Source organism: Anser cygnoides, chromosome 5 (assembly GCF_040182565.1).
Source record: "Anser cygnoides isolate HZ-2024a breed goose chromosome 5, Taihu_goose_T2T_genome, whole genome shotgun sequence".
Lineage (NCBI taxonomy): Eukaryota > Metazoa > Chordata > Aves > Anseriformes > Anatidae > Anser > Anser cygnoides.
This window is the reverse complement of record NC_089877.1, coordinates 16,614,498-16,625,276: the sequence shown is the minus strand read 5'-3', so window position 1 is coordinate 16,625,276 and position 10,779 is coordinate 16,614,498. Positions and strand designations below refer to the sequence as shown.

Below are 10,779 nucleotides of genomic sequence, written 5' to 3'. Positions count from 1 at the left end.
CATTTTTATTTACCCAGAACTGAGGTACCCCGCCATTTTTCCTTAACTTTCCTATTTTCTATTTCCTTTCCTATTTTCTTTTAGGCAATATGTCCAGATTTACAGTAAACTCCTTAAGTCTATGGCAGTCAAAACCTTGCTTTTTCTGCCAATTGTAATGGTTGTAAAAGCTTGCCTATTAAATCCTAAGAGAGGAGAAACAAGGAAATAAAACCATTACTCAGTTCTCAAACTTTATTAGATGGAAGTAGTTCACAGCTGCCATTGACTTGAATTAGATGGCATTCTGAAAGACCTAGAATTAAAAGTGTCATCTCACCACAAACTTTGTAAGTCATGCACCCATAAGAGTAGCAATCGATTTGTTTTCTGATATACAAACTGTTGGATAATTAGTTGAGTTTTGGATAATTAGCATAGCTGAGAGAAAAACATGATTTATTGGTGGTTTGCATATATGTAGATGCCTTGCTCAGTTGAGATATTTCAACTGTATTCGTTTCATATAGAAATAATGCAATGCCCATTGTAGTTTTCCACTTTTGAAACCTCTGCCCTCCTGAGCATTAAAATAAAAAATCCAGCCTAACTTTGCGTAAAAGCACAAGCCCTTTGTACAGTAAATTACTACATGTCCTTTTATATACAATGTGCTCAAAAACAAGGAATTTGCATGTTGAATTTGAATAACAGGCCAAAATAAGATAGTTTCTCTTTGCTGACAGAAAAACATTAGCCTCAAACACATATAACCATTATTCAGTACAGAAATGTATTCTTTAAAGTAAGGGTAATTGCAAAACCGCTCACCAGAAAGGAAAATAGGTTCCAAAAAAAATCACATCTGATTGATGTACTTGACAAGTGGGTAATAAAATTAAGTTCTGCTCAGAACAATTTGGAATAATTGATTTGGTTTATGACTGACCAAAGTATGCAAAAACGCAACATTCTTTCATAGTGTCACTATAATTGTTCATACTCTTGAGAGAATATGAAAGAGGAAAAATGGGTATTAGAGTTTTGTTATGAAAATGGCTAATTAGAGAATCTGAATAGGATATTTGAAATACCACATTTACAATGCTCATGGACTGTGCAATGCATATAAAACACAAACACTGCCTGTGACTCCGACCTAATTGTGTACAGTTTTACCCAGGCCTCTGACTTTACTCCCACCATCCATTGTGGCTACAAATTACATCACTGAAATCCTCTGTTTCCTCTCCTGTGCTTCTCCAAGGGTCCTGAGACAGAATGATATGCTTGATGTGACAACTTCTAGGCTCTGTGCCTGAGGGAGATTATAATTAGCAAAAGGTACTTAACTTTGTTTTCTTTAGCTTACAAGTGAACTACGAAGTTGGGTGACTGGTAAAGCCAGACAGGGCTGCCCCTTGTGCTGGTATCCACAGCTTAGAATTTCATGCTCTTTACTGTGCATGAACACTGCCTCCCTGCCATAGCACAAAAGCCATTTCAAACCCTCTCAAGGGGCACAGGATGGAACAGGGAGCAGTCTAGGGAATGCCTGCACATTGCTTTCCATGTACAAAAATACCTAAGTCTGTAGGCATCAAACTGTCCTGAAGAGAAACATAATTGACCTCTCCACAGCAAGGCTTGGTGACAGCAAGCAGCAGGGTTTGAAGGTATTGTTGGACTCAAGAGAACATTTTGTTTCTTGCAGTAAAAATGCAACATAAAATCAGAAAGTGGGTGAATACCTTAGTTCAGTCAACTAATTTAAAATGTGATTTTGGGGCCAGAAGCAATTCATTAGCTGCAGCCTAAAGCTTTCCCAGTAAATCTCAGGAACAATTGAATGATTTCATATTATAAAAAACTTGTTATAGCAAATTGACATTTTAAGTGCCAGGAGAATTTAAAGAACACTACCTTGCAGCAAAATCTTGTAAGGAGACGCAGACACTTCCTATTACTTGCTGTTTTGACCACTTCTGCATGCATTCAGTTGCTTGGCACCATTTGTGTACTCTCACATCCTCAGCGGAAACATTTTCCTAATTAGGAAAAATAAGAGAAATACAGAGAAATGCTTTTAGGATGTGTTAAAAGTGATAAAATGCTTAAGAATGACACAATCCCTTTAAGTCTTAAGAGTAGAATTTATTATGCAAGACAAAACAGCAGAGCTTTTTTTTTTTTTTTTGAAGTCCACTCCCACCTTTTTGTCAAATGGTAACTTGCACAGAAAGAATGCAATGAACTATTTTGTGTAGAAGATGGAAAGTTGGGTCTGTCAACAGGATTTATAATGTATTCTCTATAACCACTTGCTTAGAAGCATATCTTGTGAAATATCATACTACTCCAGGAGAGTGCCTTGTTTTGTTTCATTTAATTAAAAATCAATAAATAGCTATTTTTGATACATCATCTTTCACCAGGCATGTGCCAGGTGTTCATTAAAGAACAGCTCTATATATTTACTATCCTTGACAGGTTAAAAATTAGTTCCTGTGAAGAAACCTTAAATCAGGACTTATAAACACATTTAACATAAGGCAATTATTCCTTTAGAAAACTCAGTTAACCTGCATACAGAACTGAAGAATGCTGGAGAAGATGAGAAAGATCTTGGTATAGACCCACAAATAACTGCTTACTTTTTACTTAGGCGTAACTGCTAGCAACTTTGCTGGAATTCTCATCTAAGAAAAGATTGGAAAGGATTGAGTTGTGGGTCAAGAAGAAAGAGCTAAGATCTTCAAGCAGGTCACCACAGTCCCTCATTCCAAGCTTTAGTACATTTGAATCCAAAGCATCTCTTCCTTATCAGGCGCAGATACCGTAAGATTCTTTGCAAGAAAAGAAATACCTCAGATAAAATGTTTTGGGTCTTTACTGCTTTGGGCTTAGTCATGTTTTCAAACAGATCCTCGTAAGGATTTATATTATCACACCAGCCTGCATCTCTAATCTCTTAAATCCAAAATGCAGACATTTAAAATCCTGGGTCAGCATCTCTGGAGTGTGTTGCAAAAGGAATTCAGGACCTGTCCCAGAACTTGCTCTTAGCTGTATTGAATGCAGAAGAAAGCAAGGGCAAACAGCAGCTCTGTCCCTGGCTTTTTCTCAACTGTGCTGTCAGCTTCTCAAGGGCAGGCAACTTTAAGGCATTCTCCCTTTATGCTGGATGCTTTTGATGCCCCCATGCTGAGGTTGAGCATCCTGTTTTCCAGTGGCCAAATTTCTCTAGGAGTTGAGAAAGCACCTTGCTTTCCTCAGTGGATTCTCTAGAGGCAGCAGAATGTCTGAAAGTCAGACAGAACTTCCACCTATTTTTTTTTCATTGAAAACTATAAGGATTCCAAATTCTGTCACCCATGCACATAAAAAAGTCCTTCTTAAGCAGAATTAGAAAATAAAGGGACTCCTCTTCAGTATGTACAATATGTTTGGACCTGCTCTGCGGGGAGGGGGGAATGAGGTCAGAGGCATAGACTAAGTTACTGTCTGTTAATAAAAGCATAGTCACGGAGCAGAGTCTTTTCTGCATGTTGTTAATGCTCTGATCCAGAAGTGCAGGAGCTTAATTTTACATGTGTACATAGCTGGTTCAATTGATGGCCACAAAGAAAATCGTATCTCTAAATGTGCTGATGTGCTTTTCTGGCTTGCAGTGTGAATCCCTGATTGAACAGCTGTGGCAGAGAATTTTGTCAGATGAAGGAAAAGATTCCTGCAGAATTTAGTTGTATATAGAGCCAAGTGACATTCAGAAGAAAAAGCTTGCCACAAATAATTCACTTTGCCGACACTAGGCACTATGCAGTCTGATTTTAACATCTATTCACACTAAGCAGATTAATGATTTTACTAGCTCTCTCTGTTCTTTCTAAAAGGCACCAAAAAACATTCTACAAGCCATGCTAATCTTTCACCTTAGTTAAACCATTAGAACAGTAAATGTTCACTCTGAGCTTTTCTTAAAGAGAATTGTTGAAAGAACTTGCACTGTTTCCTCTGGGATTTACACCATTGTAAAGTGTCTTATTTTGTGTAGTAGTTTCCCATTGCACAATTTCTACTTGTTTGATCTGAGGGAGAAATGCATCCAGGCACCTGGACAACATCTTTTATCTCGTATCAAAAGGACTCATTCTGTTCATACCAAAAAGAAAACCTTTCACTGACTTAAGTTGGAGCAGGACATGCTAAAGAATAACAGAAGACTTTAGCAGCTTGCTCCCAATTACCCAGTTCTTATAGTCTTGATTTGTTATATTAAATGGCACTATGAAACCACTAGACTTTGTCTGGGTGGGTGGAAACAACCTTCAGCAAATGGTTAATGTTTGATTTTGTTCAACTAAAATCAATGGAATTTTGGTGCAAATGTCAATTTGATTAAAGATTGTATACAGTTATGCAGAAATAAATGGATAACAGTGCATTTCTTGTGAAAAATGAGGGTATAAGAAACAGCAGGAACACAGAAAGAAGATTAGAAAAAGAACCAAAGAGAACTGTTTAACAGCTAATTAGAGTCATCAACTGAGCACTATTGGTTTGCATAACTGCAGACATTATGCCACTGAACAGGGGTGTGCATGGAATATCTCATTAGCTTCTGGGAATTCCTGCACTGAAAAGTCGTTGACAAATATTTCAAGAGGGACAACAAAAATTACCAGAGGTGAGGGATCAATTTGACAGGGTAGTTAGACACATGTATGAAAAATTCACATAAACAGCTTGGCTAAACATTAGCTAGAAGAGAGATGTTAGACTTGCATTTAGGAATAAAGAAGCTCAATTAACTAAGTTTGAATCTAATGGTGAAATCAAAGTTTCCTTTTAACCTCATGCATGTTCTCCCAATTTCCAATTTAATTTGCATCATCCTAGATTTTAAGTAGTTTTTACCCTTAGCAATATCAGAAAAGTCTTTTAACTGCAGAGCCACAAATGGGCATTACCCACACTGTCTGAGCTGGACAAATCAAAGTAATGATTTCTTTAATTATTTCATCTTTGAAGTAGACCAATGTTTTGAAAGTAAAACATCTACACTCAAAATTTTCTGCAGATGTAGAATCTAGAAGTCACGGAACATTCTTCAAAAGGTTATCACCAGTGCAAAGGTAATCATAATCATCCGAGTTTCTCTTTCTGATGCCCAGTCAGAACTTTCAGGAATCTACCAGAAATCTGGTATTTGTCTACCACCCCTCCTCTTAAGTACACTTATAGTATGGCTTCACTGGGATCGTTTTAGGGAAAAAACAGAACAGCAAAACAATGTAAAAGCCACCATTCACTTGTACAACATGGGCATTTAGGTTTAACATTATTTGATGGATGCTAGGCAGAGTTCTGGGAATCCCTTTCCAGTCCATTTTTCACTGTAACCTCTCCATCAGTCAGACTGGGAATAATGGACCTCAGTTCAGAGCAGCTTAGAGCCCTGCTGTGTGCATTTTCAATTATTCATCTGGAACTTAGCAGTAAATAGGGGTAAACTGGGTAAGGCTTGTACTGTAATCTCTGGTGCTGCCAGTCTAACATTTTTCATCAACAATAAAATTAACTTGGAAAAAACTCAACAGTAGTGTCACTTTAAATATAAAAAGTTATAACATGCTACTCTTTGGTATTAAATTCTAACAGTGTAGCAGATTACAATAATAAAATCACAAAGAAAAAATACACTTTCCACTTTTCAGGCACAAAAAGCATTGATCAAACATAATACGCACAGCAGAATAGAGAGCAGGGTTCTTTTAAAAATAAAGATTAGCTAAAAACATTTAAAAGGCTTTACACACAAAAAGCCCCTACAGGGTGGGCTCTCTGAATAAAGATTCAAAACATTACCACAAAAGAATATGATTCATTATTATGGTTTTTATCAAGATGACTTCTCACATAGCTCTCCAAATGAATTCAACCTGGGAGCTAATCCTCCCACTGACAAGTCAGTTCATGGTATTTGGACCTCACAATCTCAAGTCCGAATGACAAACTGGATCAAGACAACATGGTTAAATCCAAGCCCTGCTCTGCTCCCTGAACAACTCTGTTGATGTCACTGCCTAGGGTTGAAGGCAAACACTTCAATATCTTTCCAAATCTTTAAAAAATTATCCTCAGATTTCCTGAAGGATTGGGCCTGAATACAGAATCCAGGCTAAGTATTGAATTCGCAAAGAGTTGAGATTTCTGAATAATTGAATTATTTATGATAATTATATAATTTTGTATTGTATTGTAATTAAACCTACATCTATGAAATACTGAATTATTCTAGTATTTATTCCTAAAGGCTGTCAGTATTAATACCTGAAAACCTCAAAATTAGTTCTTAGGTTAGGAACCACAGGCAATTCATTGAAAATATTTCTTTGGGCTTGTGGCATCATCTGAACATCGAATGAAGCTAGTTCCACCAAGCTTACCTCATCTCAGGGAAAGCAACCCCACTGCAAAATAGTATCAGGGCTACAGAAAGTGCCTGGATTAGCAGTGGAGAGTTTGTAGTCACTAGATCTGTAGGCTGTGCCCCCTACATTAGAAAGCCAAACTTCTTTGGAAGAGTGATCAAGCACGAGTTTTCATGTGCAGAGAGGATTCAAGTGAGCAGCATTGCTCAGGTCACAATCAAATATTCCTTGCAGTGCGAACAAACTGACCCACTTCTCTCTATCCATACCACTGAGATGAAAGTCTTGAAAGAAAGGTCTCACTTTATGGACATTTTTTCCCTTTTGTTTTGCCATACTCTCTCATGATTTTGATACTGTGGATTCTAGATAAATATATAAAATGAAGGTTGTTAGAGCACGTTGAAATATCCTAATGACTGCTCCTACTTCAGCCCTGCATTGACTCAGACATGCCCATGGCTAACTGCAGATACAACCTCCTCTGATAAATCCAACTAGGTGTCTCAATGTTCTGTGTACAATTCCCTCATTCCAAGTGTTCCCTCGATAGTAAAACATCATTTCCTGTACTGAGCTGTAAAACATTTCTATCAAATGCAGACATATGAAGAAAACATCCAACTTATGCCTCATAGTCTAACCTTTGGTAGTAATCCAGCTCTAAGGCATCAGGCATGAAACCTGTGCCCACGAGTCCTGGTTTTTCTTCTAGAATGAAGTTGTAAAATATTAAGGCAAAAGACTCCTTTTGACATAAAATTCTCTCTTTGCAGTTTTCTGATCTGTTATTGCTATTGCATTTTTGTGTCCATTTCTTTCTAAAGAAAATGCAATTTGTGGGCTTTCAGGGACAGAAGATAGTAGCAGGGACACCACTCCCATTCAGAATTTGACTTCTGGCTAGCATTAACAGTGTGTGGAAATATCACCACTGAACCCTAGCTGTAAGCATGAAGCATATTACTGCACACCTTAGGATGGAGAGGTAGCTGAGCTTTTGCAATTGCCATGTCTGCAAATCACAGCACAGCAAGTCTGTTGAGAAGAAATAATTCAAGAAACATTGTGTAGAAATGTGAAGACAAAAGGAGATTTTTCTTGTATCCTATACAATTCTGAGCTCTGCGTGAATCAGTAAAAGGGGAAATGTTTCTCTTGCAATTTTATTGAACTTTCCCCAACCAAGGAATGATGTAATGTGCAGCCTAATTGCAATAGCTCACAAAAGACAATTACAAACTTATTTTGAAACCATTTTATCTAACCTTAAACAGATAGTGTATATGAAAAACAGGAAATGTGCATGAGAAACACTTTTTTCAGGGCAGCGTGACAAAAACACCTAGACAGACTGAGTGGCATATATTCCAAAAGAACATTAGCCACGTGGTGCTCTATTGACTGAAGTCCTCCATTTCCCACTGTTCAGCACAGGATTTCCCAGCTCACAAAACCATCCTGCCAGTCACCTCTGCTTACCAGTGACTCAGCTCTTCACCAGAGGTGTGCAGAGACCATCCACAGGAGCTAGGCAGGGGCTGGGCTCTGTGCCCATTTGCAATCATTCCTGTGTCTGGAGACTACAAATGAATTGCACATCAGTGATGGTTTTGATAGCAGCCTAGGAACTAAACCTTAGTGACTGCATAGGGAGTTCACATCACTCATTTCAGATGGGCAGACATGCAGATGTCAAAACACCGTTCTCTTATAACTGAATAGGGCTAGGTTTGAAATGGTGAAGGTCACTGATTCTCCAGATAAATTTATGTTGTCTGAGCATGCCAGTGATTCACTCTGTTGCTACTAGTATTTACATCCTTGTATCAAGCAAAGACTAGAGTAATATTGATTTAGGTTACAAATCTCCTCAGCAAGTAAACAAATGCACTGTTTGTGAAAGGCAACTCATGAGAGAAAAAATTCCATTTAAAAGGCTTAGCCACAGTCATGCTGCTTCTCTTTTCAGGGCAGAATTAACATTTCTGACCTGTCAGTGCAGCAGGTTCATTCATTTTGGTGATTTCCAATCAAGCTGTGTTCTTCCTTTGTCATTATCAGCCATCAGCCACAGCAACAAACTGTGTGATCAGAACTTAAGCTATCAATTTGGTTATGATTCATGAGGCTCAGGGGAATCCAGCTTGCTCTTCTGCAATGATATCGATTCTGAAGTGCTGACGGTACAGAAGTTTGGTTATGTCAGTGCATTGCAGCATACATGATTTGGGTGGGAGACACAAGGAGTAGAGAGCACAGTAGCAAGACGCCATAGATATATTGAACTAGGATTTATGGCCTTCATGCATCTACCTGCAATTCTGACCAAGGGCACTACTAAGTCCTGGGTGAACTTCTTTTGAGCTTCTTCCACTCCTCACATAGGCTGTGAGAAAAATGAGACAAATTGCCTGCCTGGGAAAGGGTGCAAGGAGAGTATTTTTGCCTCTCTCCAGTTGGTACAAGATTAATTCCAAGCTGAGACACCCTTTTTATCTTAGTGCTTTATTAATTTTTGCCCCCTTAATTTTGAGGCATACCAAACATACTTAAAATATAGGAACAGGATATATCTGTAAGGATACAGATTACTGAAATCTCCTAATTCAAACAAAAGACACTTATTGCCTCAATAATGTCTCCTTTTGATTATCCCAGCAGAACTATGCAATACACAGAAATTACTATCAAAGACAGCAGTGAAAGAATCACTGAAGTAACCCTAGTCTAGGCCTGAAGAATTGAGCGCTATTCTTTCCCTTGCATAGTCCTTAAGAGTTGTTTGAACTGCATAAGTATACAAGAGTCTCAAGCTAGCGAGACAAGTGATTTAGCCCTACAATAGGAAGTCATACAGCTGCATCAGCATGGCATTGTGCTCAAACCAACAAACATTGCTAGATAGCTAATAGCAGTACTACCTTAAGGTCCCAAGCTAGTTTTGCCACCACATCAAAATGACAACCTGCCTTCTTGAAGAAGAAAGGAGTGTTATATTTAGGTTATTCACTCATTCTTTAAAGCAAGTTAATAGGACCCCCTACACCATCCACCAGCACCAATTCACTAGCTTCACAAAAGGACACAGCCTATAGTTTTCAGGTTCCACTTAGTCCTAGCCTAGTTTTACTGCTGTTGAAGGAGTTTCCAAGCTTCCTGTTTCAGTAAAGCCAGAGTTCAAGGATTTGACAGCTTTCTACTCTTTTGTGCATAGAAACATTTACATTTAAATAGGCATTTTCTGAAATGCATAAATAACTGTCCTCCAGATCAATCAATTATGGTTGATTAGGAAATTAAATAAATTAGAACACATTTTCAGAACCTATAAGCTTTAAACCCAAGCATGACAAGTTATGTTTTTTATCAATAAGCCACAATAATCAGATTTCTGAATTTCTAGTACAGCTTCCATCGACTTTCATTTTGATGAAAGAAACACTGTAAAAAATTAAATTACAACAGACAAAATTAGAGCTTGACCACAGATGCTCACAGAGGATGAGGAGGTCACAGCTTCTTTCTGTACAATTAGCGTGATCACCACTCTGACACTCACAGATCTTGCAGTAGCCAGCAGAAAGGGCTACAAGCAGCTTGAAGATACTGGTCTAAGTTTTCCTCCTGGGCAGATCCTCTGCCAAGGATCTACTGCCATGGGAGACAACAGCATCATAGCTATACCTCCCCCTACTTCAGGCTTCATCTTGATGGAGGGTAGGGCAGGCAGCAGCCCAGCAGGTTTTATACCTGCTGTGATCAACTCCACTTAGATAAAGTGAATTTACACCACCTCTAATTATTGCTGCCACCTGGGAGAAGAAAGGACCAGTGAATGTGGTCTGGGAGGTTCAGCTACAGACACAACAAAAGAAAAGAAATCTTGCACAACACTAAGTAATCTTAATAGGCATGTTCAGTGATAAATCATTAAGAAGGTTTCCCTACGTACTCCTTTGGTACTGTTTTATACAAACTCATTGCCTTACTTTCATGTGACCAAAGTAAGATAGTAATACCTGCAATAAGATTGTTAATATTAGCTGAACTTTCTGATGTTAGTCAGGGCTCCTGCCCCAAGATACCCTGTAGGAATGATCTTGTTCAGTTATGATTGCGGAGAATCAAATCCATTGCAAATCTTTAGAAACAGGCATTTTCTACTGGTAAAGACACTAGAAACCTCCCCTAAGGAAATGAACTTGGAAAGAGCAATATATTAAGAGCTGAAGCCTGAAATTCTGTGAAACCTGTGTAACAGGATTTTTCATATTCCTCTAACAGTTCAGGTTTGGCCTTTTGCCAGAAGGACTGTCTATTACAAAAAAATCAACATAAAGCAAGCATTAAAGGATTAAGATCT

General features: G+C 38.2%; 1 long non-coding RNA gene across 1 annotated transcript; it reads right to left on the bottom strand.

The window, feature by feature from the left end:
- Positions 1-916: 916 nt before the first annotated feature.
- LOC106040937 (uncharacterized) lies at positions 917-10,399 on the bottom strand. The gene is made up of 3 exons (XR_001210140.3): positions 9,913-10,399; positions 1,903-2,027; positions 917-1,297 (listed from the first exon to the last, which is right to left on the bottom strand). It is a non-coding gene; the product is annotated as an uncharacterized lncRNA (long non-coding RNA).
- Between the last annotated feature and the right edge of the window lie 380 nt (positions 10,400-10,779).